General features: G+C 40.3%; 3 non-coding genes across 3 annotated transcripts; all 3 read right to left on the reverse strand.

Moving 5' to 3' along the window:
- Positions 1 to 3,334: 3,334 nt before the first annotated feature.
- Positions 3,335 to 3,427, reverse strand: trnar-ucu (transfer RNA arginine (anticodon UCU)). The gene is made up of 2 exons: positions 3,391 to 3,427; positions 3,335 to 3,370 (listed from the first exon to the last, which is right to left on the reverse strand). It is a non-coding gene; the product is annotated as a tRNA-Arg (tRNA).
- A 13,106-nt stretch (positions 3,428 to 16,533) lies between these two features.
- LOC148666686 (U7 small nuclear RNA) lies at positions 16,534 to 16,591 on the reverse strand. Its single transcript, XR_015939056.1, has one exon. It is a non-coding gene; the product is annotated as a U7 small nuclear RNA (small nuclear RNA).
- Positions 16,592 to 17,537: 946 nt separating this feature from the next.
- LOC148666687 (U7 small nuclear RNA) lies at positions 17,538 to 17,595 on the reverse strand. The gene has a single exon (XR_015938973.1). It is a non-coding gene; the product is annotated as a U7 small nuclear RNA (small nuclear RNA).
- Positions 17,596 to 24,248: the final 6,653 nt, after the last annotated feature.

Below are 24,248 nucleotides of genomic sequence, written 5' to 3' on the forward strand. Positions count from 1 at the left end.
AATACTTGTATTAAGCTAAATCAAGCCGACGGAGTTGCACTGCTGTTGTTTTTCTCCACTTTTCGTTAAAGGGAGAAAAAATCACTGGCATTTTTTGGAAGCATTTCTTCTGTCCTGAGAAGCAAGATTTGTATTTTATCTTTCAGAAGTTGTATGAATTTCTTGAAGTTCAGAAACAACTTGTTCCAGAAAAGAAATTAACACTTGCTTCAAAGTAAATCAAGACGTCGGTGTCTCTTGCTGTGTGTGCTCTTATCTGTCCATCTCTCTATCCTCTTCTCTCTGGCAGTCTGTGTAGAGTATCTGAAGGGGATGTAACACCACTTGGAAAAGAAAAAAATTCTCAGGAAAATTCTCAGGCAGAATAAAAAATCATTATTCTCTTCTCAGTGAGATTCACAGCTCAGACTCACACTCAGACAGGATCTCAACTCCGTACTGCTCTCTATCCTCACAATCCAGAACCAGAAGATATTCAGACAATCAGTGCTGCTACATGAACAATATCAGACAGAACAGCCTGGACTCATGTCACATTTCCCCCTTTTATCTTTCCTCCCAGCCCTCTTAGAGACATAGAAGAGCTCCTGGTTCTCCTCTCTGTGAACTGGGCTCAGGGGTCACTGATCTGGCAGTTGTGGGCTCTGTTCCAGGTCGAAAGCAAGAAGGATCTATTAACGCTTTCCAGGACTTCCAAACTCTTCAGTATTACTTTCTTTACTGTATGTCAGCCTCCCAAAATGTTTATAAATGTTTTATGAGTGTGGAATTATCTTATTATTTATATACAGTATTTATGTAATAAACAACAGTAGTGACACTATGATCGGTATATTGATTATTTGTAGCCTATGGTCCGATGGTCGTGTCTACAATAGTGACCATTTGACCAGTCTGTAGCTCTGAGCAGTGGGACTCAGATCACACAGAAGACCCGCCTGTGTGTGATTCCATACCAGCCCTGGGATTCAGCTACTCTCACAAATGTCTCACAGACCGTCTTATAAATTTACAATTAGATGAAGTCATGTAACAGTTTTACAGATAATTTAAATAATCAGACAGCAGTTTTGGCAGTGGATACATCTCCACATGGGAGAAAGGAACTGAAATATATGTGCTCACTGTAAAGTAGGAAGAGGTGGTCAGACAAGCAAAACAACTTTGCAGATAATGTGAAGTGACATTGTTTTGTGTCAATCAGCTCACAGATTTCGCTTCATGTGCCTTAAGCTGTGCAATTTGTATGGTTGTTGAATGAGATTGATTTCTTCACAAGCCCAGTCAATTGACAGTGGAGAGCTTGCCGACACACACCTTCATGAAGACTCTCTTCATTGTCAAGTCGCCTCCTTTGCATACAATAGTAGCACCGACACTAAGAGAAAGGATGAGAAATAGCGTTTATCAAGCGATTGCAGTGTTTGTTTGACTGAGGATCCTTGTGTGCTGAACTGGCCTCTGGAGAAGTGTAGTGCAGTAAAACAGAAGGTTTGTGTCACTCAAGATTGTTACAGAACAGAACAATACAATTACAATACTTTTATGAGAGTAAATATTACTGGTGCATCACAGTTCTTATAATGGTGAAAACAGGAGCACCTTCTCTACATTTTTGACTGAAGTATTTAAATGGAAAGAAATACTATCACTATGCAATTCATAAATGCAATTGACCTCCTCTAAATGTTCTAGTTTGATGAAACAATGTATGGAATTAGGTGACAATATCGGAATTCATTCAAATGCTCAGGATTAATTTTCAGCAACAAAAAAAGTGCTCGGAAATATTTTACAAGAATGAAACCTTACATTCACCTAAATAAACATTCACCATCTACATTAGCAGAGAACAGTAGGACAGAAGGTTAGTGTCACTGGACACTGCATCAGAGAGGCCGATCTCTTCTCCCTCATTATGCAGGCTTACCCACTCATGATGAACTGTCCTCCAGCGATACTCAGCTGCCATCATCGACTCAGACATGACGTTCATGTACATATTATACCTTAATATGGCACTGCGTTACAATAATTTGATCAAAACAACTGGTGAAAAAAAAGATAAAGACTTTGTCCAAAAAAGAAGCATTTATACCTTTCCTCTCCTACCAGCCATTACAAGTCACCTAGTTTTTAATTTAGAGCTAGATTAAAGCTCTAGTCTCTTTGGGGGTGTGAGTTGGAATCCCACTGCTGCCAAATAAGAAGCAAAAAACACACATTTGCTGCAGAAGTAACAGGAGAATTTGTGCCATTCAGCCTCATAGCGTGATGTCATTTTCTCAGGCTCATTTTTAGATGCTTGTGATCGAATCTATGATTCTTATGAGTGTGCCCTCCATAAAGGTAGCACAGATATAACGTGCCAAGTTTTCAGAGAATCGCATTAAATACAGGTCAGAAGAAGGCAACAAAGTGTCCGCTAGGCAGTTCAGCTATTTCAACGGTGTTCTCTGTTGTTTAGGTCCAGAATGACACCCGTTACAACCAGGAAACACACAGTGTCAGGCATCAAAAAGACTTCCCAAAACCCTGATCCTCTCCTTGATCCGGTGATGGCATCCAGACATTTCCTGCAACAAAGCCAGGATACGGTCTTCAACAACACGAGTGAAAGGCTAATTCCCAGCTTTTGCAATCCTTTGCAAAGAAGGACCGCATGTGCTCAGTGTTAAATGCGCTGTTCATTATTATTATTAATAATAATAATCTATACATTATATAGTGCCTTTAAAGGTGGCTTTTCAAAGTGCTTTACAGAATGAAACCAATAAAGTTAAAAAATACACAAGATAAGCAGGATGAGAATACACAGTTAGAGGAGACAATAGATGGTGGTATTAAATACAGTAGGAACAGAGGGGTAAAGAATAGTTCATTAAAGGCTCTTCTAAAGAAGAGGGTTTTGAGTCTGGATTTGAAGGAGTTTAGAGAAGGTGACTCTCTGATATCCTTGGGAATAAAGATCCAGAGCTTTGGTACAAAACAGGAGAAGGCCCTGTCACCCATAGAGTGTAGATGGACTGGGGGACAGATAGGAGACCAGAATTAGAAGAGCGAAGGTTGTGAGGTGGGGAGTAGGGCGATAACCCAGACAGGTACTGTGGTGTCAAGCCATGGAGAGCCTTATAGGTGAGCATGAGGATTTTGAAGTTGACAGGAAGCCAGTGCAAGGAGTCCAGGACAGGAGTAATGTGATCACAGTCCAGTGCTAATTTCTTTCTTGTGGCTGCTGGTTCATTTTCAACTGTGGACTCTTAAGAAGTCCTTTATTTGACTTGATCAACACTGATCCCTAGAGGATTTTGAAAGGTTGAATCAAAGTGATACATGACTCTGGTGGGACTCGAACCCACAACCTTTGAATGACTTCATTCTATCAAAGCCTAGAAGTCCAATGCGCTCTCCATTGCGCCACAGAGCCAACCGACACATCGCTATATAAAACAGCTACAGAAAGCTGTAACTCATGCTTCTCCCGTTGTCTTTAAATTAAGCTCCATAAATATTGACAATGAGTGGCCTGTTGTCTACGAATAGATACCGCTGGGATTCACACCCAGGGTCTCCTGGTTTTTAGTGAGGCGTCTTAACCAGCTAAGCCATGGTGCCAAACCTGCTAAATGTTATCCACAACTTCAAACACCTGTGAGAAACGGGCAACTGCAGTGTTACGCCTGCTGGCTCAACAGATAATCCTTTTCGAAGTTTAAGGAGAGGATTTCTTTGTCAATTCAATTAAACATTTTAGAAATGCTGAACGATTGATGTGTTTCACGCGCAGAAATATTTTATCGTTACGTACTTTTTCTGTGCAGTAAGTTCTCCTTCAACTCCGCCCAACAACAGAGGTCGTTTTTAATACAGGAGTAAAGGCACACTGCACATCAGCAAAACATCCCGTACAGGTTTAGGGAGAGCGACATCAGTGATTGGAAGGTTGGAAGTTTCGGGTCACTTTTTTATTATAGATTCAAGCAGCCCTGAATACCTTTTCAAGAAACATTTCAGAATCCCAGTCACGTCCAGTATGATTGCTACACAGGTCTACAGTATACAATCAGAATACTGTTTGTGCATTATATAAAACACACCGCCCAAAGCATTTCTAAAACAGGAATTACATGTTTCTGAATGGCCCTCCTTTATAAATAAAATAAAAGGTCTGAAGCCTGCTCCAAAGAAGCACTTTATTCAGAGCTGACAAAGATGTGATAGGAAACATCTCGGAAAATGAAGATGCAGTCATTTCCACGCGTCGCACAACAAGAGCTGAACCCACCCGACGTTCTCAAGAGAGTAAGGTGTAAGGAGTGTGGCTGGGTGGTCTAAGTGCTGGGTTTGTGCTCCATTTTCTTCACTGGGTTAGGTTTGAATCTTGCCACTGCTAAGTGTTGGTGGGTTAAGACCTTCCTTCTATTGCGACATCAATGGGTAAAAGCTTTGCTTGGCAGTCTGTCGAGAGACTGAACTAGGTGTTTCAAGATAGTCTTTGTCAGCTTAACATCAAGGCATAAAAAAACCTCATTTTGTGTTCCCAACAGCAATGCTCTTTGGTCCCTTCAGCATTATGCAGGGAACAACATCTGCCGTGATCACTTTTGAGTCAGTGTGAATCGTAGTGTGCCGCAATTGTTTTTAAAATTGGTTCTGTAGTGTAAGAAAAACTGGCCGTTCAGGGACGCCAAATATGTAACTGTAGTGGCTCTCTGAAGGCACCAGTTCTGTAGGGTTTGGGCATTTACTGAGACAATTATTTATTGTAGCAGTAAATCACAAAGTTGATTCTTTTGATGGCTTTAGAGTCCAACCATGCGACATAACTCAAACAACGCACACACACAGGTGCTAATACACGAGGATACATTTATTAATACATAGAATATGCATGTAAACCTAACAGATCTTATCGAGAGGGTTATCAGAATACAAAAGATATATATTCAATCAGTTACAAAGTGTTACACATATCAAGAGGACATACGTTCAGTATATCATTCATTAAGACCGTTTCGTAAAGTGAACTTGGTTACAACTTCTACATTAGATACTCAAAACAAGTACATAACTCTTAGGAATTAAATTGATATCAACTGGTTTGGATAACAATGGAATTCTCGAGCTGTAATGCAGTGAAGTTGAATACTCATCCAATTTCTGGGGATTCAGATCTCCTGCGGGCACAAACAAACAGTTGCAGGCTGTTGCTGTCCAATCCGCGCTCTCTGGCTCGGTGCCAGGCTGTGCTGTGCGGCTTGTGACGGTGCACTGCTGATGCTCACTGTTGGCTTTAACTAGCAAAGTTTGTGCACAGGAGAAAAGATGACTGTGGGTCCCAGAAAGTCAGGAAGAGGACCGGTTCGTTCCTGATGAAGAGCTAGTTCTGAATAGTGATTCAGCTGTCCACAGTTCCGACCTGTTTACGAGGCCTGCTGCTGGTTACTCTCTGGCAACCTCCACTCTAGACTCTTAGAACAAAGGAAAGTTCTGGCACTCGGACACACTGGCCGTTCCGTGGTTGTCCGAGCTGAGTCTCAGGATGGTCAGGAGGCACGCTGCGAGAATGTCCTGCCCTTGGGAGCCTTCTGCTCCTGGGCCGTCCTGCCCTGGAATTCTCCTTTGAATTCCCTTTAGAACAGTCCACAGAATCCTTTCCAGAATCTTACTGAATCTCCCTGAATCTTACTGAATCTCTCAGGCTCTCTGTGTTGCCTGTTTTTACCTGGAGGAACTTCAGCTCGTTGATTGGCTGAAAGTTCCATGGGCATCAGAGTCCCACGTGGGTTACTCGGCCCTACCAGCCCCTGATTGGTTGATCAAGGTGAAATATGAGTCACTTACTCCTGACACTTAGGAATGCAGTCCAGATGTCCAACTGGCACTCCCTAGACAGATAGGCACCAATGGATGACCATTGATCATGATAGCCAGGCTTAGCTAAGTGCATCCCCTTTGGGAGCTGTCCTTATCAGGAACCTTAAATCAGCCTGCATGAATAGTTTCTCTGTGGCTGCACCACAGAGATGAACACAGAAATGGGGCCTCATTTGGGAAGGCTCAGAACACTTAATTCTTTCTTATTAATAAGCCTCGCCGCTACAGTAGGCATGGTGCATTTGTCTGTGAAACTTGAATGCTGTGCTTTTTCACGCAGAATCATCGGCAGGAGCAAAGCTTATTCAATCTTTGCGCACAGCGCTCCATCAGAAATACTTTGTCCAAGTTTTGAAGAGATTGTGGGATTCTCTGCACACGCTCACATCGCGTACCTCAGACAACACCACCATTCGATGGGAAATTGATTCTACTTCTTGCAGTTGTTCCTGTGGTTGTGATAGTTACAAAGTTGCACTTTCCTCCACCTTCTGCTATAGTATTCATTGGGTGAGCTTCATCAATTGGCTCAGAAAGGTCAACTGTGCTTCGGAAAAAATCAGCAGCAGTGTCTTTATTTTGTCGGTGAGTATGGCTGTCTTTTAAAGCACATGAAAAACACGAGTTTGTGGATTTCTCCAAATAGCAACGAATTCAGCTGTGCAGAGCCTTACTGCTTTCAGAGGGTCTTTTACCGACGCTGCTGTAGTAGAGAAGTGACATAATCACAAACGCAACCATTTGTGCTGGCTGTTTAACTAAGTATTAAGCTTTTTTAACTATCACATGATTTTAACTAATTTAACATCATCTCCAGAAGAGCACCTCGCACTGCTCACTGAGCTGATGTATGTGCCCATTTCTCAAAAAATTAAATATCATCTGAACTGATTTTTTTCTACTTTAAATGCTTTCCTACTCTTTTAATATTTCAGTTAAATCTTTTATTTTGAAGTACTTTCCATTGATATTAATCCAAAGTCCCGATGAATGATTCTGGGACATGGTGCGTCTTGAATAATGTTCTTATAGGTTTCAGTTTGGAAAAGTGCGCTCTCCAGAAGCTACCGAAACCTCTAATGGTCACACAAAGCTTAATGCAATAGCAACGTTTGGGGTTGAAAAAGAATATAACTTGCTATGAATATGAACACTGTTCCAGGAGGCGTGTAAGGACTATTTTGGCTCAGATCACCAATTTACCTTACATTTCTGATCCATTAATATCGCTATTGAATGCTTAAGGAAGGTCCTGGCAATACTTCTTGAGATCTTCTTTAGAAAAATTAAAAAAAAATATATTTCCAGTACTAAACAAAAAGTAAAAAATACTGATTACATGCAACTGATAAAATCTCTCTTCCAGGGACGTTGTAGCTACATGCAAATTACAATGGAAAACTTTATCAGCTTTAAAAGTTTCTTTTGCATTTATAAGACGATCAGCATGACACTCAAAACATACCTGTATTCAGTAAGCGGTGAGTCTGCTGGCTGAGCAAGTTGCCTCCTCTACACACAATAGCAGCCCTGACGCTAAGATAAATGAAAAGAAATTGCTTTTATTGGGCACTTTTCATATCCGATGAGCTTGACATCTCCCAAGGGCGATGGAGTTTTTTTGCGACACTGCTTTTCCCTTTTTTCTTCTTTCTGTACTCTGATGGAAAAAAAAAGAGAAATCATGTAAGGGAAAAATGTATTTTTTTCATGGAGAAAACGTGCACCAGGAATGTTTTGTTTTGAAGAAGTGATTTAACATGATACATGACCTAATTTACTAGAGTAAATGCTCACACTGCAAGGTCTGCTTTACTACAAGAGAGAAGTAGAGTGAAAGATGTCATAATTGCACTGCGTTGTTGAAGAAAGCATCTTTTTCTTTGAATTCTAAATCAATCAGAATTTCAAAGTGAAACACAAACCCTTTGTCTGTATTAAAGAGATGATATTTTAAAACTGATAAAAATGTAGAAAACACGTTTCTCACTTAGAAATTTAGGATGGGATTATTACTATTACTAGTAATTACTAGTTGCAGTACTGAACTCACCATGGTGCAATTCAGTTACATGATTGGCCAGTGGTTTCATGGATAACGCGTCTGATTTTGCATCATGAGATTGGAGGTTCGACTTCTACCGGGTTCGTGTGTTTTTAAATCAGGCTACTCAGAAATAGAAGTCCATTATGTGAATGAACCGCACCTGAAAGCAAACGTTGGTCAGGTTTCCTTCTTTCCAGCATGAAATAGCAAATCGTTACAAAAAGCACCAGCTAATGTCCAATAGCATTAGTCATTTTAATTAACATGAATATACTGTAAGGTCTTGGTACATGGGATTGGATTTCATCCACAATTTAAAAAAGGGCAAATTATATTTATAGGCTTCAGACACATTTTAATACAAAAGTGACCTAAAACTCTGTAACTTTCAGGTTAGTTTGAACCTGTAATGAAAAAGGGGCCTGAAACTTCCATTCTGTGATGTAACTGTCTCTAAAGTCGGACGTGATGTTTCACGGATGTGCAGTGTGCCTTTTCTCTTGTCATGTTCAAAATGACTTGCTGTGTAATTTCCTGAATGCGTGTCCTGTACTGCTCTGTTATTTCATTTAGATTATCTATGTGGTGTACAGATAAAACCAAACGGCATGGTCTAATTCCTGGGTTCGGCACCAGCTGAACCTGAACATACATCATCCGATCTCAACATGATTTGAACACACAACCTTTTGATGTGGTATCAGATGCACTACCATCACACCACTCCCCATAAGTGCTTTTAATTCCCCCAAGGAGAAAAATATTTTTTTTCATTCTCTCCTGTGAGAAGCACCGCTCTTCCAACGAGGGTCTCTTCTTCCCAGACCACAGATTATTTTTCCTGTCTGGCTCTCACACAGAGGGCAGACACACTGTCTCCACTAATGTGTTTACTACATCTATAGATCTGACCCCCTTACAGCCCTGATATTCCTGGACAGGATCCCATATTGAGCAGTATTTCTCGCGTTCTGAACTTACAGTGTGTACACAATGTACTTTATACACAAAGTAAGTGTTTTCGTAACTCTTGGACGTTTTGTCAAAATGTTACTGGCATGCCAAAATCGCCCCCTCAACTGAACAGTCCCACCCCCCTCAGTTTTGGATAAATTGTCAATGGTCAGATAACTACACTAACCCCGAATTCACAGTTACTACATCAGACTGTTTAATGTGCAGGAGGGCTATCTGTCCAGGAACAGCACGTTACATAGTGTCTATGTTTTGGGGTGTCAACATTATTATGACCTTATTTGCTCAGGTGGACCAATGCCTTGCAGTAGTTTATCCTTATACTTACAATCGTTATATAACTAGGACTGTAGTTATAGAAGTTTCTACTTTCTGTTGGTTTTACAATGATTTCTTAATGATTCAGAACCTCGTTACCGTTGATGTTGTTGCAAAAATGAACACATATGGTTGATGCTCCAGGCAAAAATAATCACGTGAGTTCTGATGAACGTGGAACTGTTCTTCATCACTAAATACCAGATTGCTTGTCGTTATCTTCTAACATGAAATACTAATCAGTGGCATGCTTGCGAGAATTCACTTGGATGGTTGCAATGGCTCCATTTAAACCGAAATATCACTACCCCCCTCAGGATTTCAGACCCCCCCCCCCCCCCCCCTACAGATCATTCCCCTGGCGCCAGTCCTGGGTATAATGATGAACATAGCTGCCTTGCAAGCAGTGAATCTGGGTGTGATTCCCACCTGACCCATCAACAAACCTTTTCCAATGAATCTTTGATCAATTTAAAAAAGTCTTGAAGCTGGTAGGCTAGGGAAGAAGCACTGTTTGAGTGCACTGAGGAAAATGTGCTACTGTGCTGTGCTGCTCCAGTAGCGCAATTGGTCAGGTTGTGGTGCTTTTATAGTGGAGTTATACCGAGGTTGTGAGCTCAATCATCACGTGGAGTATGTTCTGTTTTCAGCTGCAGAAACGTGCTGTTGAATTTATGTCGGTTCTTGTGTTACTTTTTCCTCTCGATGGAGCTGTATTAATGCAGGCACACCTGCTTCCATGTCAAGTTATTTTATCGTTGCTTACAAACCAACACACTGCAGACACCTCTGATATTGTCACTGCTTGTGGGCCACGTGTTCCTGCTGTCAGCCTACCATGATCATACACCTATAGAAATATTACTGCTGTAGGACAGGAGCGAAGAAACAAAACGAAAGCACACCAAGTTTAAAAAGGTCAAAATGTGTCAAAGCCCTTCCTCGAGGAGAATGGGGTTCAAACCTACTTGTGCAGAGTATCATGTATTAAGAGGAGATTGCCTTAACCACTAGGCCACCTCCATACACACTTCAGCCCCCTCCGGACATGAGTTGCCTCTTTCCCCATACTCAAGGGTAATTTTCCTCTTCCACCTACAATTTCAACATTTACCTTGTGAGATGTCAAACCACAGAGCCTGTGCTGCGCTTCAGTGTTAGCTGTAGTGGACACCCCATTGAACATAAAAAGCATATTGAACTCCTTGGACATAAGCCATTTCTCGTCACTTTTCTCAGCGAGCAGGCTCAGCGCACACTGAATACAGGTGTCTCAGAGCAATTGAGATGTGTCCAAGTGGCTGTAAAAGGGATATTTGATGCCAGTGCCGTGGCTTAGTTCTCCGACAGCAGGCGTAGCGGCGCGCCGGTTGGAGTATTCTCGGTCGCATTTAATGGGAACGTCATGGCAGCGTCAGCTCAAACCACCAAATGGAGACAGGCGTGCCGACAAGCTGACCCTGCTGATGCGGGATTAACACTAGGATGCGAGAATGCTGTGGCTTAGTTGGTTAAAGTGCCTGCCTAGTAAACAGGAGATCCTGGGGTTGAGTCCCAGTGGTGCCTGTCTTGCCACACAGTTTATCATTATGGACAGCAACATGCTTCTACATTAAATTTAATGGAAGTGTTCATTTAATTTTTGGAGCAACTTGTTTTTAAAAAAATCCATACAAATTGCGAAAGATAAAATACTCATCTGTTTTGTCAGTGCAGAGGAATTACTGCCAGCTGGCAAGGAAACAAAAATGATTTTTTTGTCTTTAGTCAAAAACCTGTGAATGTAGAAAAAAGGTGATGTGCGTTAGTTTCTATGGCACAGTCAGTCAGCATATCCTTCAGTTAAACATAACGTTGGTAAATCAAAAGTCCCCAGAGACGCATTTCAAATTAATCTGACCTCAACACCATCTCCCCTAAATATGATGGGGTTTCTTTGGATGTCTTTAAGCATCCTGATAGTTGCAGAGATTTCAAACTTTTGGCTAACTACAAGAAGTTAATAGTTGAGTGCCTAAGTCAATATCACCGGGAATGTGACTATGTAAACTTAAATAGTATTCAAAATATTGCAATTTTGTTGTAGTTTAAAAAGATATTTTAGCTGGGGATCCTCAAATGATGAGGGTAGAAAAGAGAACTATTCGACACCATCAGGAGTGCTTAACGTGTGATAAAAGTGTTTTTTAATCACAAAGTGAAAATAGTGAATTTGTCTTTCACTTAGGCGTTCATCAAAAGCTCATTAAACAATGAAAGAGAGGCTCGTGTTCCGAATTCTCTTCTTGTCTCATTGTCTTGCTTTGATTTTTAAAATGTACACTGTTGGCTATTCACTCTTCCTAACACGATTAAAGAGCCGAGTTTAGTTCAGAGGTAAAGCATCTCATGCATCGTATGAAGCTCTGTTTTCTATCACCGGTGTCTGCACTCTGGATTTCTTTTTAAGCGCGATATCTTTTCTGTGATTTCTTTCGTTTGAATTCCCTCATGTGTGAATTTCAGCGCGACACATAAACTCGTTTGTCTGTTTTTAAGAGATGCAATTTTTAAAACAGACAAAATGAAAGACTGTTTAACTAAATACACATAGAAAACATGCACCTTATTGAGAAAATTTGGACTGGGGCGATTTATTATTGTAGCGGCGCAAGCTCACAGTGGTGCAATTGAGGAATGCGGTACAAGGGCCAGTGGTGCACTGGATAACGCATCTGATTATGGATCAGGAGACTGTAGGATCGTAATGCTCTTAAACCCAATACCATAACCGTAGTGTGTTCATTCCGACACAACCTTTCTATCGACTGAATAAGCCTCCTGTTCCATCTCCATCTTCTTCCCACACATTCCGGCTATTTCAGCACCGTTATTGTTGGACTGCAGTCACAGATACGTAAGGGACACTATTCCGAAGAACCGTCTTAAATAAATAACGTTGCAAAAGGTAACAATAAGGGTTTCTTAATGTAACCTTACATTTGGCCGTACAATACAATTTTCTGTACCCTCAAATAAAAAAAAATCTTACTGCTTTCTCCTGAGAAACACAAGTGTAGTGTCAAATCACAATAAATAATACAACAAATATACTAAATTAACACCCAGATATGACAACACACAGCTATGACAGAACACATTGAAGACTTAAAAGCCCTTTAAATTTTTATTTCCTTAATTTCCATTCTCTTCCCTCCCCAGGATAACTGAAAACTAACTATAATAAAGACTGTATATGCATTACTTGTAATACAGCTACTAATAAAGATATACATGGAACTTAATTATTAATAAATAACATTTGTATTACTAAAGATGTGTTATGATAACATTCATTGTGAATATTTGTGGTGTCTGGAAAGCAATTTTAGTTAAATATAATAATAATTTTCAAGCAAGTGGTGCATAAGCTTGTTAATTAATGAGTACATTATTTCCATTACATTCAAGACAGTTCTAATGTGATCAATTGTTCTGCTTAGTCCGCTACTGAGTTGCTTAAAACCTATGAAGAGGTGGTTTAAGCTAGACTCCTAATGCAGTAACATCTAATGGGCAGCAGCTGTTATTTTAGGTTTGTTGCAATTGAGAACAGGTTTAGTACAGAGCTGCTGACAAATTTCAGTGGAGTTTATTGTATATAAGTTTATTGCAATTGACCCATTGTAGCTACCAATCAGCAGCAAGGAAAAACAAACTTCACTTGTGCCTTTTAAAAAAAGGGAAACAGAGTAGTAGTTTATGTGGTAATTTCAGGTGCAATGTAAGAACTAAAGTTAACTACTCCCATAGTAATGCGTGGGGTCCTATCAATAGAAAATAAAATGTTGTAACCCGAAAACACAACAAACACAAAACGAGAAGTCTTCCAGGAACCTAGGTAAATCCCTGTAGTAGTCTAACAACTATGAAAAAAAAACAACCAAACGCAACAACTTCAAAAGAAAAAGAAAACAAAACAAATCTGGGGAACAACAAAAACACAGAATCTAATGCGAGAGCTTTTTCAAGTCTTCAGTGCTCCTCTCGTCTCAGTATACCTCTCTCATATATTTGTTTACAGGTCAGCTGGAGGTACACAGCTGATGGTAATTTAAGTAGTCACAAATTATAGTACATTATATACAATATTGTAATCAACATATGGCTAATCATCAACTACTACTAGATCTTCACAAATCAACCAATCAGACATACCCATTACACATTTTCACATATTAACTGCACTTTTCTACAGTATTTGCTCAGTCATAGAATACAAAGTGACCATATTTCAAAGTTCAAAAGTTGTAGTAACTTTTTAGAACATGGAGCTTTTTGTAAAACACTTTATTTTGGCATTAAAAGATCAGCAAGATTATACATTATAAACTAAAAAAAGAAAGTATGCCAGAGGTGGATCCTATTAATCAGATGTAAGCTGTCATATAATGACCTATCTGTAACCTAGAATACTAGTAGTGAATATTTTCCACACCACAGAGAGAATATAATATCATACCAGTAGGTTTTGATTGTCCATGTTGTCAAAGACTTGCTTGTGTGTACAGGACTCTTCCATTGTGCTCAGCCTCTTGATGTGGAATTGGGAGTCCACCTGTTCTGTACACTTTCCCACACGCCTCAGTTCATCTCTGATCTCTATCAGGAGACCCAATACCCAAAACTCTGAAATCATTCACATTTTGTATCAGCATTTGAAAGGAATTAGGTCAGGATTTTCTTACACTATTGTTACATTAGCATAACTGTAGTGTTGTTAATGTGCTACATGCAATTTATAATCCTAAAATTGTTAAATTTCCACATTTGTAGTTGATGTTGTATGATCTTCACCTTCACAATATTTTGATGTGCCATTTATTGCTTATTAACGTACTATTTTTAATCAAAATAATATTAAGTAAGACCTGTATGTATTTAAATAGTATTATTATTATTTAGGAACAAGTAATAGGTTTATTCCATGCTGAAAAAAAGAAGAAAGAGAACACAACGTTTCGGCCGTGGAGCCTTCTTCAGGTGTGAGAGAGACAGGGCAGTAGGCAAAGGTATGGCGAAGAGATCTAGAAAAAGATTTGGAGGAAGGCATAGTGGGTCGCAGCAGCTGTAGGCGGTAGTAGTTCAGGTGGGTAGCTGCGTCAGCATGCGTAGGCTGCAAAGCTGTCTTTGTTGTTTGCCATTTAGGTTAAATACTGTCACGTTTTTCTCAGCTATCCTCTTTTGATGAGTAAGTATAAATAATAATGCTGTCTGCATTAGCCACCCACTGTTCCAGCATGAGTGCACAAAGAGGAGTGGTAGAGTGTTACTGAGATGTCATTCAGAAGGGAAGTGATCCAGCTTAGCTCTCTGAGGTCTGGTAGATACATTTTCCATATGAGTAATGTAGGATCAACTTCTTCAGGCTGGAGGAAGGGCTCGCATTTCGGCAGCAGTAACTGACTGAGAAGTGACTCCAATGACCTGGTCTTATCAGGTTGCTTTGGCACGTTTGTCAGTTCTGCTGAAATGGCCTGTCTATAGGGATATTTAGGAAGGAGAGGAATGACTATCTGAAAGGTGCCATGATCTTCTGGCTGTTTGGCGTAATCATGAATGACACGGTAAATGCGTGTTCTTGCAATAAGAGAAACAAGATCCATAAAACACTGGCAGAAGTACAAAACTTGAGCGGATAAAAAGACACCTGTTTCTGCCTGATTTCAAACAGGGGATCTTGCGCATGTGTGATGAATGTGATTGTTACGTCCCAGTGTGTGGTCTGTGTGTGTTTTTTTTTTGTTATGTTCCACACTGCTGACCTTTGATTGTTCTCCCTTCCCCATTGGCCCACCATTACAGCACTGTTCCGTATGACATCATCATCAATCAGCCTCTCAGCCAATCAGACTGCACCTTATTCAGCATATAACATGGAGGTTTTCAGGAAGGAGAAGCCTTTCGTTTGACTTTGGTCCTGCTTCGTTTTTGCTTCGCTTCATTTTGTTTTGGTTATCGCTTCGCTTCTGATTTTGTTTCGGCTTTGTTGGTTTGTTTTGCTTTGTGTGTGTATTTTCGTATAACTTCGGCTTTCTTGTGTTGTTGGTTTCTGTTAGTTTCTTTATACTTTCGTTTGTTTGTGTTATCCTTGTTTTGCCATTACCTTGCCCTAATGTGTTATATGTTCAACCTTTGTGTTCTATTGTACACTGTTCCTGTTGATTACTCTCTTCCCTTATTTGTATTCCTGGTTCACTTGTGTTTTTGTGTGAACTTTTGTGTATAGTTTAGTTTAGGTTGTTGGGTACATTCTACGCACTAAGTTGATTTTGTATTACTAACACTAGTTTAGTACGGGTGAGTGCCATTTGTATTGTATGGTTTTGGGTAGTCAGTGGAGGTTGGCTAGGGTGTTGAAGATACCAAAGACCGTGTGTTTCGGGTTTTCTGTAGTCAGATTAGCTTTCCCTCACTTTCCTAGCCAGCTCCATTTTGTTTGTTATTTTCTTTTCTTTGGCACCACACTAGTTCCTTACCCTGTGTGATATTGTGTCCTACCAGTCACTTATTCAACTTAAAATCATCACCTTTGCACCAACCCTTGTTATTACGCTTCCTAGTCCCTCACCAGAACCCACCTGCTTCCAAAAATTATCCTAAATGTTACACCCCTTTACCCATAGACACTTGGGGTTGTAACAGTGATAATCACAATATTACAGAAATGACAGCAGCATTGAACGTGGCGAGACGTAGAACATTGTTAATTCTCTTCAAATACTCACAGTCTTCTGCTGTATTAATTTACTGTGCTCATCAGGCAGTAACAAACCTGTTACCTACACACTGTTTCTAGAGTTGGATAGGTGACTCCACATTCTACAGCTCTCTAGCAATAGAGGAAGTCAGACTACAGAAATGGAGAAAATCTCCTCTTCAGAATGTGGAAATATATTCCTGAGAGAAGTCCTTTCTCGAAGTTCAACACTCCCTGCAAGTCACCCATTCCCACCTTGCGCAGTGTAGTGGTTACCACATTCTCTTATCACAGCAAAGGGTTTCTGTTTGAAAGCGGGCGAAAACAAGTGATCACTTTTCTCACAATTGTCACTGCTGACGTTGCTTTATGGGTCTATTTTCTATACTGTGCTGATCAATTGGAAACTAAAGGGTGAAAAAGACACGTTCCCACACCTAAGGTTGAACCCAAGTAACCACAGTCAAATACCAGGAATACTACAGAAGCACACAGCTATATCAAGATATCCAAATGCAAGACCCTATTTATATTGTTTGAGAAATATTAATACAGATGTTTGTTTTTCACCAAAACACTAGGCTTTCTGACTTCAGAAAACCGTCTAAACAAATACTAAAAGAGCAAAAATTCCACTTCCTGAAGGAAACAAAAACACATGTACCTTACCAAACTTTGAGTACAGGCGATTCAGGGTGATAATACAAGACCATTTAAAATTAAACAAATAAAACCTGTCAACAGGCAATCCTAACTACTAATAAAAAACTGAAGTGGCAATACACAGTAGGTGATATTTGGGTGTAAATTAAATCCATGCAAGAAGAGAGTTTAGTGTTATTCTTCCAAATCTGATATGCAAATGAGAGATCTGGCTCAGCCAATCACAAAGCTGCCATGGTCTGGAATGGAGCTGCTCTCCTCTTCTTGTTATTGTTAAAAAATGTAAACAAATGACCTGGAATTTAAACACAACCATTAGATTGTAGTTTGACAGATAAGCTTGTGAACCTTCTCATAAGATATGAAGGACAAGGACTAAAAGAACAATAAACCCTGTAAAGAAAGTTTACTGAAGCTGACATATCCTGCCTAACACAAGATTTCAAGAATGTAAGAGCATTTCAAATTGAACACAAAACGTGTAAAATGGCTTTCAAACTAACCTGCTCATAAAGAAGATGTAGAAGAATGTGGTTGTAACGTTCAGTGCATATAAGAAAGAGACCACATGGTTTTGTTTCAAATGTTGTATGCAAATATGATATCTGGCTAACCAATCAGAAAGTACTTTGCTTATCCAGCATCCTATCAAACAACATTTGCAGATTTACACACAGTAGTTCATTTAACAGTTTCAGAAATATACATGAACAAACGCAACTGTTTGTTAGGTTTTACATCTTGAAATTAAAGGCACAAGAAAATTCTGTGCAGGTGGCCAGAGGAAAGAGCTTCACTAAAAGTCAGCTGACAACAGCAGTGTTCTTGAAACTATCATACAAGATCTTTTTATTCATAAAAGTCCCAATTAAATTGTTTGAAAATTATTGTTAAACACATCTATTTTTTTACCAGAAAACAGGCTTTCTGACTTCAGAAAGCCTTCTAGACAAATACTAAAAGAGCAAAAAATCCAGTTGGTGAAAAAAAACAAAAACACATATACCCTACCAAACCTCGAGTACAGGCCATTCAGCGTGATAATACAAAACAATTTAAAATTAAACAAATAAAAGCTGTCAACTGGTAATCACAGCTACTCATAAAAAAAATGAAGTGGCAATACACAGTAGGTGACTCTTGAGTGTAAATTAAATCCACTAAATTTAGTGTTATATTTCCAAATCTGATATGCAAATTAGAGATCTGTGCCAGCCAATCACAAAGCTCCCATGGTCTGGAATAGCGCTGCTCCCCTCTTCTAATTATTAACACTGGTGTTAGGTTGCATATTAGCACACCATCTAATTCAGTTGTTTCAGAAAAAAAAGTAAACAAATAAACTGGATTTATTTGTTGGAGCTTCACCAATCTGTTTTTCCACCAAATAAATTGGCTTTCTGACTTCAGAAAAACCTTCCATTTATTTTTTAAGAACTATTTTAATTTCACAAACAAATACAAAGAATCACAAAATAGGAAACTTTAATAAATATACTGAAGTGGAAATCTAATAAGTAAATTGATTCTTAAAAATGTAGAGAAATATATTGGTGCTTTTAGATAATATATTTCAAGGATGTAACTGCTGTGCTACAGAATTTTAGAAAACAGTTCGTCAACAAAGTACACTGTTTAGGTTAGTTTAGAAGACAATGTACCAAAACAATATATGCTGTCTGGGTCATTAGAATTAGCTGAAAGTAACTGATAAGCTTTGAATAACAAATCTAGTTTTTCTTCTCTCGCTCTATGATGTAATCTGTTTTCTCTTAGAGAAAGGGGAAGTTTTAGAAGGGTCCAATTGCTGAACTTTTTTACAGCGCAACGTCTTATAAAAACCCTGTACTGCTTGTAACAAATTGAGTCTCTGGTTGCACTTTGCGAAGTGGCAGCAGGGCTCCCAATATTGCAATATTGAAATAAAGATCTTACTCAGGTGAGAACTCTCTTTTGTGGCTTCCTTGATAGTTATATTTCCATGACAATACCCAAAACAATATATATGAAACCATCTCTTTAGGTTATAGTGCTCTAATAATGGACAGGGCCAGGCTACCTGCTCCCTTGACTGGAACCTCAATGCCTTTGAACACCCCCATGTTCCTCAACCTCCTGTTTTTATTCCGTCAGCACCTCTGAACTCAGTTCCATGAAGGACTATAGAATACTGGCTTAGCCAGGTGCGAATGTCCTCCATCTTTGCAAACTCTGAGAACAAAACAACATGCACAGTTGAATGTGGATCTTCCCATGGGCCTGAACTATCACTCTTTTTGACTCAAACAACTCCACACATTGTTCAAAGCAAGGGGAGGTAGCAGTAACAACTTCAAACGTTTTCTCCACATTCTACAGATCTCTAGAAATAGAGGAGGTCAGGCTGCAAAAGTGGGGGAATGGAAAAAATCTCCTCTCCAGAATGTGGAAATATTTTCCTGGATTGAGTCCTTTTCTCTGCAAGTCACTCCTCCCCACCTTGTGCAGTGTAGTGATTTTCACGTTCTCTTAACACACTGAAGGGTTTCAGTTCGAAAGCAGGAGGAAACAAGCGATCTCTTTTATCAAAAGTTTAGCTCTCCTGACAGTGCTTAACGGGGCTCTTTTCTACACTGAGCTGCTTATTTGGAAAACATAAGGGAAGAGAAAAGTTTCCCTTATTGGGAGTTTAACCCAGGCCACCTGGGTGAAAATCCAGAATCCTAACCACTAGACCATACAGGAGCACACAGCCTCACAAACAATGTGTAATTTCTGTCTTTATAGCGCACTTGTTCCATAGGTAGCTGGCACTCAGAGTACTGCAAGATCTATTTACTGAGAATTAGTTGAAGTATAACGTCAGGACTATAACCCCAGCTTTCAGGGGGACTGCAACCTTAACACAGAGCCTTAGACCACTCAGAAAAGGTTTGTTGGCTTTTATAAGTAATTACATGTGTGAAATCTATGTCTCTCAGGCCTGTGAGACTACATCACAGAAGTGCAAACTTGGAGGATGGGCTTAGTAGATAGGGCAACAATTGCGACACGCGCCAAGCCTCTTATGTCCACTGCACATGCAGACTTTGAAAGGGGTCTCAGATTTTATGGGTACTCAATTCTATACGACACTGGCAAGACGGAGTAAAGGAGCAGACCCTTTAAGAGACAAAAACAACACATTGTTACAGCCAATGTTAATTAAAAGGGCAGCACAGCGTTGGAACTACTGTCACGGATGTTATAAGGGCATACCGTGGAATGGCCAGGAGAGCAAAATAGGCCCTATGTGTAGTGGCAAAACGGGTGTTAGCCCGTTTAGGAGGTCAGATGATGTCGGGTAGAAACTTAAGTCCTCAGGTCGCGGAGGAGATGGCCTGGTGCTAGGCAGGTCTGAAGACATATGAACCCTCAATACTGAATGAGGAGGAAAGGGTGACCCGGAAATATATAGCCCCAGACAAAGACAAACCAGAAGGACAAGCAAAGCACAGGGAAACTAGGACAGGACAGAGTGGGAGCGCCCTCTAGCTGTAGAGGGTGTGACAACTATTAGTTTTGAGTGATTGAAATCCATTTTCAATGGTACTTTTCCTGCTCATAACATTACCAGTGAGAAAGAGGATTGTGAAACCCCCATTGCTTAAACAGCGAGTGTGTTGGTGGTTATAGTAAGAAGTTTCCATAAAATGAAGCATTATATTTTTGTAATACGTTTAGTGCCTATAAAAACTATTCACCCCCCTTGGCCTTTTCACATTTTATTGTGTTACAGTATGGAACCATGATGTATTTAACTGAGAATTGTTGCACTCATCAACACAAAGTGCTCTATAATATCAAAGTGAAAAAATTCCAGACATTTTACTAAGTCATCAAAATAAAAAACACTAACCCTAACACTCAATACCCAGTTTATAAGGTGAAAAATTATGCTTGAAGCACAGCAAAGTTCTAAAACCAGCATTTGAAAAGCACCCAGAAACATAAAATGTCCAGTTCTCAAAAGTAAAATCTTTAGCTTTGAAAGATTGTTATCCATGTTTTCATTTTTTCTTTTTTTACATAACATGCTTTCGAGAAATAAACCGCCTATTACAATGAAGGCAGCATTAGCAAATGTGCATCTAGCTTTGTTAAATAAAATCAGGACGTTTACCTGTCTCAAATTGATCACTCTTTGCAGGCACACTACGGAAACCCAGGGATGTGAGCTGGGAGAATTGACTCTTACAAAGAGTGTTGACCTAAGAGAAAAGGACTCCTCCTCTCAGTAATACATTTCCACATGTTGAAGAGTCGATTTTCCCCATTGCTTTCCCATATTTTTTGGTGTGGTTATTGATCACTGCCAGTTATCTGCCAAGTCACAGTGAAACTGTTACAGTGAAAAGATTAATACTATTTATTTTATTGGAATACATGTGTAATGTCTCATTCTTACAAGCAATTTTTAAGGAAACACTAGTGTAAATTATAGTGTAAATAGACAGGAGCTATTATAATGTTAAATACTAGTTGTGATAGGTGAAGCTGCATCCAAGTGCTTGGTATGAATAGGTTATCTACGGAGTCTATGACTTATCTACTCAGATGAGGAGCTAGATCAGTCCTTTTTTTCTTAATTTGAGTCACCATCAAGATGTAACATGGTCAAAGATGAACAGGAAACTTAATTAATGAGAACACCTGTATCACCCAAAATTGAATTCATAACCCTGAGATAAAGAGTTCCATGCTCTACTGACTGAGCCAATCAGGCACTGGTTAAAGTGCCAATCTAGTCCCTGCTGACGTCAATTTGAAAAGGTATACTTGCTGGCTTTTAATCCTGTTTGGACCGGAGTCTAGTGAAGCACATTGTGTTCTTCATTGATTACTTAAAGCAGAGCAAATGTCAGTGTAGCGGCGAGGCTTATTAATAAGAAAGAATTAAGTTCATCTCTGTTCATCTCTGTGGTGCAGCCACAGAGAAACTATTCATGCAGGCTGATTTAAGGTTTCCTTTGATAAGGGACAGCTCCCAAAGGGGGATGCACTTAGCTAAGCCTGGCTATCATGATCAATGGTCATCCATTGGCGCCTATCTGTCTAGGGAGTGCCAGTTGGACATCTGGACTGCATTCCTAAGTGTCAGGAGTAAGTGACTCATATCTCACCTTGATCAACCAATCAGGGACTGGTAGGGCCGAGTAACCCACGTGGGACTCTGATGCCCATGGAACTTTCAGCCAATCAATGAGCTGAAGTTCCTCTAGGTAAAAACAGGCAACACAGAGATTCAGGGAGATTCAGTAAGATTCAGTGGGATTCAGTAGAATTCTGTGGACTATTCTAAAGGGAATTCAAAGGAGAATTCCAGGGCAGGACAGCCCAGGAGCAGAAGGCTCCCAAGGGCAGGACATTCTCGCAGCGCGCCTCCTGACCATCCTGAGAATCAGTCCGGACCACCACGGAACGGCCAGTGTGTCCGAGTGCCAGAACTTTCCTTTGTTCTAAGAGTCTAGAGCGGAGGTTGCCAGAGAGTAACCAGAGGATCCACCCGAGGTTAGCACCAGCAGCAGACCTCGTGAACAGGTCAGAACTGTGGAGAGCTGAATCACTATTCAGAACAAGCTCTTCATCAGGAACGAACCGGTCCTCTTCCTGACTTGCTGGGACCCACAGTCATCTTTTCTCCTGTGCGCAAACTTTGCTAGTTAAAGCCAACACTAACTAGCCGGTCAGTGAGCATCAGCAGCGCACCGTCGCAAGCCACACAGCACAGCCTGGCACGAGCCAGAGAGCGCGGATTGGACAGCAACAGCCTGCAACTGTTTCTTTGTGCCCGCAGGAGATCTGAATCCCCAGAGATTGGATGAGTATTCAACTTCACTGCATTACTGCTCGAGAATTCAATTGTTATCCCAACCAGTTGATATCAATTTAATTCCTAAGAGTTATGTACTTGTTTTGAGTATCTAATGTAGAAGTTATAACCAAGTTCATTTATGAAACGGTCTAAATGAATGATATACTGATATAATGAATATAATGATATACTGAACGTATGTCCTCTTGATATATGTAACTCTTCGTAACTGACTGAATATATACCTTTTGTATTCTGATAACCCTCTCAATAAGAACTGTTAGGTTTACATGCATATTCTATGTATTAATAAATGTATCCTCGTGTATTAGTACCTGTGTGTGTGCGTTGTTTGAGTTATATCGCATGGTTGGATTCTAAAGCCATCAAAAGAATCATTTTGTGATTTACTGCTACAATTAATAATTGTCCCAGTAAATGCCCAAACCCTACAGAACTGGTGCCTTCAAAGAGCACACTACATTTTTATTGGCGTCCCTGGGTGGGCTATGGCAAGAATGAAATGAGTCAACCAAGCGAAATAATTCACATAAAACGCCGCGGGTTTCATACACGACAATACAGTGTGCTGAAAGCCGAAAGGAAAAAAGTTCCCCTTGTTCTTTAAGCAGTGCTTGATTGTTTTGTGATCTTTTGCGATCTACCGGGTTGATTCCATACTTGATCTTGTGGTTTTCTGTGGTAAAACTGTGATTTCGTACTTAAAAGTAATACTCTTAAGTTTAACGATGGTTGCTAAAAGGTCTGAATTCGAGTCGCTATTAAGCACTCTCTCTAGCAGCGACAGGTCTGACCACGATCTCTGCCATATCTCCGTCAGCGGAGAAGCTAGGAGAATAAACCTCCATTCTCTGAGAGAGCTAGCGAAGGACATAGAGAGATTTGACCCCACAGTGTCAGAGAATAATATCGAGAGGTATATTCAAGACCTCAGGTATACCCTGCAGTACCTACCAAACGCCACAGAACAGGAGAATGTGTTTCTGGTCAGGAAAACTACCAGCAGAGCTGTACATGAGTGGATGGCTAGGCAGATGAAAGAAGTCTGTAATGATTTTGAGGAGCTGTGTCAAGCACTTATCGAAGAATACAGTGCGTTTATTGACCCAACTGCTGCGATAGCCACCGCCCTTAACATTAAGCACGAGAGAGCAGAGTCCCCTTGCGAATATTACGAGAGACATAGACGAACTTATTTTGCAGGGCGAAATGATGAGGGTTGCGAAGAGAACACACATTTCAAGGGTTTATTCATTGCGAATCTCCACCCATCAATCAGAAAGATGATCTTAATGCATACAGATGCACAGACCATGAAAATGACTGATATTAAGAGATTCGTGCAGAAAGCCTGGGAGTATGATGTCCAAAGTCGCTCTAAGCAAAAAGCTGCTAAAGCAACTGTGTTCGCTGTCAGAGCCAGCAGGTTTAATTCCCTCCTGCTCGAAGGAGCACAGGCTCCTGAGCTGGCTAAGCCCCATTCCAAAGCAGGCACACAGGACCGCACCCAGCGTTCTAAGTGTCATGAGAACACCGGGGGAGGGAAAGGGTTAGATAAAGCTCCCTCCCTCAGTCTATCTGATTGAGCGGAAGGGTTCCTGCCTGGATGAGGTCAGCCACTCCCCAGCGAGTGCTGACTCCACCCCTGAAATCACAGAGCAGGCAGTAAAACACAGAGGAAAAGCAAGAAGCTTTTACCTCAAGGCTGCCATGGGAGATGTCTTACACAGTGAGACACTGATTGACACTGAGGTTGAAAGGTGTTTGATGTCACA

The sequence above is a fragment of the Lepisosteus platostomus genome, chromosome 5, assembly GCF_059453375.1.
Source record: "Lepisosteus platostomus isolate fLepPlt1 chromosome 5, fLepPlt1.hap1, whole genome shotgun sequence".
Classification (NCBI taxonomy): domain Eukaryota; kingdom Metazoa; phylum Chordata; class Actinopteri; order Semionotiformes; family Lepisosteidae; genus Lepisosteus; species Lepisosteus platostomus.